General features: G+C 44.9%; 1 long non-coding RNA gene across 1 annotated transcript; it reads left to right on the top strand.

The window, feature by feature from the left end:
- Nucleotides 1-5734: 5734 nt before the first annotated feature.
- LOC114457406 (uncharacterized) lies at nucleotides 5735-6427 on the top strand. The gene is made up of 3 exons (XR_003672937.1): nucleotides 5735-5789; nucleotides 5934-6029; nucleotides 6325-6427. It is a non-coding gene; the product is annotated as an uncharacterized LOC114457406 (long non-coding RNA).
- Nucleotides 6428-6788: the final 361 nt, after the last annotated feature.

Here is a 6788-nt window from a genome sequence, read left to right as displayed (position 1 = left end):
TTGTAGCACACCAGCCAAAGCCCTGCCCTGGCCAGCAAACAGCCCCAGACAGACAACATTGAGGTGTGCCCACGTGAGCCTGCTTCTTTGTCCCAACCTCCTTCTGCCGCCTCTAACTTGGCTCATACTGCTGTTGACTCCCCTACCACTGACTCTGGTGTTCAGCAGGTTGTTGCAATGTTTGACAAAGTTCTACCCTATGCCTCTCTTGTAGCCAACCAAAGACCAGTCAGCCGTCAACCAGACGATAGTCAACCCTGTAACTCACAGGCTTCTGAGCCCTTTGGATGTAGGGTCTGTGGTTCTCGGGACCATTCTACCCATCCACACTGCAGGCTTTACAGATTGCGCCTCAACTGCTTCATTCCCGGTCACATAAGAAGTCAGTGCCTGCAGGCTTCTCTTTCCTCAGCCGTGCCACCACCTTCTCCTTTCCCTGCTAATTTAAATTAGCCTGCCTGTGTAGAGAGAGGGATAACACGGGAGGTACTGGTGACACCCTCAGTGAAGAAAAAGACTTACAATCAATCTATGTCAGCTGCAGTGGCGGATGCTTTAAGACTACAAGGGAACCTCAGCTTCCCCTAAAATCAGTGGTCAAATATGTAGTGTTGTGTGTACATTTCATTGACTAAATATATGACAGAACACATGTATGTTTAGTTCAGAATCAGCTTCTTATAACAGGAAACTGACAGTGACAGCGTGACGTTCTTCATTCATTACCGCAGCGTCACAGTGTTAATAAACAGTGGTGAAGTTCAGCTTCAATTGACTTCAATGGGAGAGGATTTAGGGGTTGATCCACTGCAGTCAAACTAGACGCTCATTGGATAAATGCTCGGTTATGACGCACTTAGTCCCGCCCATCGGACGCCGGGCTTCACAGGAGGTCTATGGAGCAGTGGGCTGGATCTGTCTGTTCCGGACGCTGGAATAATGGATGATGATTGGATGATCTGTCTCAGGCTAATTCAATTTTGATTGACAGCGAAATGAGCCAATCAGAGAGTATGACGTTGTAAGCACACAGGCGGGTTTTTCAAATATTTCAGTCCGTTGCTCTGTGTTGACACGGAGACTTTGCTGATCCTCTCATAGCGAATTAACTTCTGACAAACCTAGTGTCTGTTTTTGGTGTTTGTGGAGACTGTTACTGCTTGTGTTGTGAGACTTTTGACCAAACACTCACACTCCAGCGCGCAGCAGCTACGCGCGTGCGTGCGTGTGCGCGCGTGCGTGTGTGATAATCTACAAATAGTTGTTGACAAAAAAATGTGAATTCTACTAGAATTCACATTTAAATAAACAGATACATTTTCTGAAGTAGGCAGAAAATGAGCTTCCCCTGCATGAAAGACCAGCAGCCGCCACTGGTCAGCTGCTGTAGTAATTTTTCTAGAGACAAAACAGTTATTGCAGTGGGTTCACATAGAGTGGGAATCAGCCTACTTTGAAGGGGATGCTTGATTCAGGGAGAATGTCATGCACGCTCAGTGTGGAGGCAGAGTCCAAGCTTAGAGCCGCTGGTGTTCTACCAAGTCCTCAGCCTGTACCCGAGAAGGTGGTCCTTATCCGCTCTGGTGGCCCAGCTGCATCTATGACCTAGTAATTGAACTTTATGGGACCAAATTTATTGTGCCTACTTTTCTTGTCCCAGGGCAGAGAGATGAGTTTATCATTGGGAGCAATGTCATAAGGCCTATGATTCAGAGAAAGAAGTCTGATGAGAAGTACTGGGAGCTCATCCACTCCAACACCTCAGACCCAGATTGTGAGCAGTTTCTTCGGTTACTCAGCTGCATTACTCGTTGATCTGGTCCTGAATTGCCTGACAAAGTTGGCACAGTCAGGTTCCTGTTGGGTGTGGGATACATATGTATGTGTATATACGTATATATGCATATGTGTGTATCCATAAAATGAAGAGTCCGTCCTTAAGACTGCTCTACTGTAAAGTGTCTTGAGATACCATTGGTTATGATTTGGCGCTATACAAATAAAAGATTGATTGATTGATTGATTGTTGACCCACAGGGGGAGTATCTGGTGTGGGGAAAGCTGCCCGGTAGTGCTCCTGTGTCACCTGGGAGTGCTATCATTGTGGAACCCACCTCATCCCGTTCAGCTCCTAAAGACATCATTGTTGAACGGGTTGTGGCACCCAGGTGGGGTGATGGCTGGGTCCCGATGAAGATCCTTAACCCAACACAGAGACCAGTGACAATACGTCGCAATGCTAAAGTGGCAGATGTACTTCCTTGTGTGGCGGTGGAGGACCTCCCGCTCTTCCAGGGTGTGAGTAGACCACAGACTGGCCAGTTACCTGAAACTATTCCCAACTCAGATGACATTTCTACCCCATTTCAACGGCTTAAGGACTGTGGATTGGCAGACATCAACCTTGAAGGCTGCGAAGTGTCTGATGAATGGAAACAGCATTTAGCTGAACTTGTGTTAACTTACCAAGATATCTTCTCCAAAGACAAGCTGGACTGTGGGGAGACGAAAGAGTTTGTCCACCGAATCCACCTCACTGATGATTGCCCCTTCAGGCTGCCCTACCGCTGTGTCCCTCCAGCACACTATCACAAACTGAGAGAGGTACTGTCTGAGATGGAGTTCAAAGGCATCATCAGTAAGTCAGTCAGAGAATATGCTTCAACGCTGGTTCTTGTCTGGAAGTAATCAGGAGAATGGAGGATATGCACTGACTTTCACTGGCTTAATGCCAAGACCACCAAGGATGCCCACCCTTTACCTCACCAAGCCGACTGTCTTGCCGCCCTTGGTGGTAACACCTTTTTCAGCACCATGGATCTCACATCAGAGTTCTACAACATCCCCCTCCATGAGTCTGACAGGCGGGACACGGTCTTCACGACACTTTTGGCCTGTACGAGTACAATAGACTTCCCCAGGATCTTTGCAACAGTTCTGCTTCATTCATGCAGATGATGATCAGTGTTTTCGGTGACTTGAACTTCTCCAGCCTCCTCTGTTATCTAGATGACCTACTCGTCTTTGCTCCATCTGAGGAGGAAGCCCTGAAACGACTAGGGGGCGTCTTCTCACGTCTCAGAGCCAACAACCTGAAGCTGGCGCAGAGGTTGTCAGCTCCCAGGCAGCATGCAGCCTCCATGGCTGACCACCTCACCATTTTGGAACCTCCTGGCCAGGATGTGATGCCTATCTTGTCCTTCGCTGAGCTTCAGTCACACTAGCAACTGGAACCAGTCATCTCAAGGGTTGCTCATTATGTTGACAGAAAACGCAGACCTTCCAGACGTGAACGCTGCAATGAGAGCCAGCCAACTCTGAGAGTCCTGAAGCAATTGGATAAATTAACACTTCTGAATGGAATCCTCTACCGGGTCACAAAGGAACTCTCGACAAAACAGAAGAGGTTCCAGTTTGTTGTGCCTGAGACCCTGAAGAAAGATGCATTGTCAGGTGTTCACAACCATTCTGGTCATCAAGGTCAGCACCGCACAATTTCTCTGGTCCGCCAGCGATCATTCTGGGATAACATGGAGAAGGATGTCCGTGATCATGTGAAGCACTGTCACAGATACGTTCTCAGCAAGACTCCCGAGCCATCCGCAAGAGCTCCACTGGAGAACATTAAAACCTCTGCCCCTCTTGAGCTTGTGTGTATTGACTTTTGGTCAGCTGAGAACAATCACAACAAATCTGTGGATGTTCTTGTGATCACTGATCACTTTACAAAGTTGGCAAATGCTTTTCAGTGCCAGGACAAGACTGCCAAGAGGGTGGCCAAAAAGCTGTGGGACAACTTCTTCTGCATCTCGGCTTCCCTCAGCGCCTCCATTCCGACCAGAGAGCAAACTTCGAGAGTGAGCTGATTGCTGAGCTCTTGCAGTTGTCAGGAGTTGACAAGTCCCACAACTCACGTTACCATCCTATGGGGAATGGTGGCACAGAAAGGTTTAACCACACCCTGGGCAGCATGTTGAGATCTCTACCCCTTCGCTCCAAACAGAAGTGGCAGCAAATGATCCAGACCATGACCTTTGTATACAAATGCACTGTCCATGTGACCACAGGCTTCGCACCCTTCTACTTGATGTTTGGGAGAATTCTGAGGTTGCCGGTTGACCTCCTCTTCTAGAACGTGCTCCGTGATGTGACTGTATGTGACTATGATACCTATGTGAAGTCACTTTTGGAAGACCTGCACAATGCTATGGCCCTGGCTCAGAAGAACTGCACAGCTGAGCAGAGATGTCAGTGTGACCAGTACAACAAAAAAGTCAAAGATCAGCCCCTGTGTCTCGGTGATGAGGTGCTGCTGGCAAACAAAGGCGTCAAGGGGAAACGTAAGCTCTCTGACAAATAGCAGTTTGTTGTACATACTGTGGTGGCCTCCAAACCTGCTCTACATATCTACCGGATCAGGGATCCAGAGGGAAACGAACGTGTTCACCGTAACCTGCTGCTTCAGGTCAACTTCCTTCTGCTGGAGGAAGCCTTGGATGATGATGCTCCCATGTTCATGCCTGCCCTCAGCATGACTGATGCCCCCCCTGCACCTGGTTTGGACACTGCAGCTGCAACAGCAGAGCCATCCCTTGCTTATTCTCTCTCGAATGTTGATGGCTGGGATGATGGCCGCACTGCCTCGTGGGTTTGTGAGCAGTCCTCCATTGATGAGCCCCCTCATTTAGACTGTCCACCATCTCCCTCTGTAGCAGCATTGCCTGCTGCTGGGTGCCCTGCCGCCACTCTGGACCTTCCAACAGCTCTCCTACCACAACCACCACCTGCCACTGCACCTCAAACAACTGATTCAGATGGCCAACTTACCTTACGGTTTGGCAGAGTCATTAAACCAGTGTGCTGCTTGACTGAGTCCATGCCACAACTTGGGCCCATTCTAGGGGTTCAGTCAGGTGATCGTCCTGTTCTTCATGTGTGAAGTGTGTGTTTTTGGGTGGGATGTTCTGTTGACCTGCTCTTTATGTTGTTACAGTTACATGCTGCCACTATTTTTTTCCCCTTCTTTTGTTTCCTCACCCACATTGTTGGCCTGTGTAAGTGTGGTGTATAAGAAACCTCTTTTTGTGTATGGGGTACTGTGAGTTTTTGTTAGGCCCCGAACAAATCTATTGTTCTCTAATCCTATTAATGGGAGGCTGATGCTGTTTCATGTCATTTGGTTGTTTTCTTAATGGCCTGTATGTATATGTGGATTGTGTTACTAACCAGATTTTTGTATAATTTTAGGGGGGTGAGTGTAATGGGGTCAATTATGTGTGCATGTAAAATATTCTGTTAGAATTACACAGATTCTGTCATAGGTTTATTTTATTTTATTATAGCACAAAGTACTGTGATAATTAGCATGTGCACTGCTCTTATTTTAATGAAGCTTTTAACACCATATTAAATCTGAACAACAATACAGGAAACATCAAAGGGTTTCTGTGGGTTTTTGTTGTCACTTTCTTTATTTCTCTGTCATTTCGTGTAGTTTTTTGTGAGTAATTTTGTAGATTTTTGTTTCCGTAAGGTGTTTTTGGAGTTTGTTTTTTAGTAATATTGAATATTTTTCTCTCTTACCATAAATGGTGATAGTACAATGAGTTTTTGATAGATTTGTAAACTTTTTTTTATTTGTGTATTAAATTTTTTAAATTTCATTTATGTGTTATTTTAAAATTGTTTTGAACATTAACAAATCATCTTTGTGCGAATGTTGTGTACAGATATCAAACTACAGAGTGCTACAAAAAGTCAGTGTTTCACCATTAGACGGGTGCCAATAGGTGAGTTTTGTGTACTAATTTGAATTTAAAAAAAAAAAAAGATTTTCACCCTGAATTATTCACAATGTGTAGATATTATGAAGCAGAACAGATTTTATCAAATTACTGATGTGTTTGTAATTGATATTTTTTTTGTCCATCTAGGTACAATGTGATGTAAATATGAAACGGGCCCTCATCCTTCGTGCACTTCCTGTGTACCTGCGTGAAGATGTCTTAAAGTTCTTCAGGACCTGTAATGTAAGTGTACGACTGGCCTCACTATCAATCCCTTTGCCGAGCTATTCAGTCAGCTTAAACATATGACATCACCTATAGGTGATAGGAAGCAGACATTTCTCAAAGTTAACCTGCTAGCGAGCAGGTTATATTCAGAGTATGTTGCCACGGTGACTGACTCAGAGTTTCAGTTCGCTCTCTTTCTGCGGTAAAATAGTTTCAACATGTAGCTTAGTTGCAGTCTAAGTGCTAAGTGACAGTAATATCCAGACAGCATTAGTATGATTTGAACTCATTCTTGTATTGTGTTTTCTAGTCAGCAGATGGTCCAGACCTCACTGACATTCTGGTGGCTCTCCTGACGGTCGTCATGGGTGACACTACTGATGTGGACCAACAGAACCCAAAGAATATCGAGCTTACATTTACATTTATCTAAAAAGTTGTGGTGTTTTGAGGACAACAAACCACTGAAAGGGCGTCTACTGACACTGAACAATGATTTGTTCAATGAGTGAATCACTCAGAATGGACTGTTTGTTGAGCTGAGTATTGAGGAAGTTCTTTGTAATCATTTGATTGTTAAAAATAAATATCACAACGTTGATGTCATTTTTGTACTGATTACCTTGTGGTAAACAACTGTTCAATTTATGCACTATACATGTTTAATGTATATGTATATGTATAATGGCACAGTAGAAAACAGTACTTTGTTTTAATGTATTATTTTTTTATTTGATTTGATTTGCAGCCTTCAAATTACAATAAGTGCCAAAA

The sequence above is a fragment of the Gouania willdenowi genome, chromosome 24 (assembly GCF_900634775.1).
Source record: "Gouania willdenowi chromosome 24, fGouWil2.1, whole genome shotgun sequence".
In the NCBI taxonomy this organism is placed as follows: domain Eukaryota; kingdom Metazoa; phylum Chordata; class Actinopteri; order Blenniiformes; family Gobiesocidae; genus Gouania; species Gouania willdenowi.
Note: the sequence above shows the minus strand (reverse complement) of the source record. Positions and strands in the feature narration are given on the sequence as shown.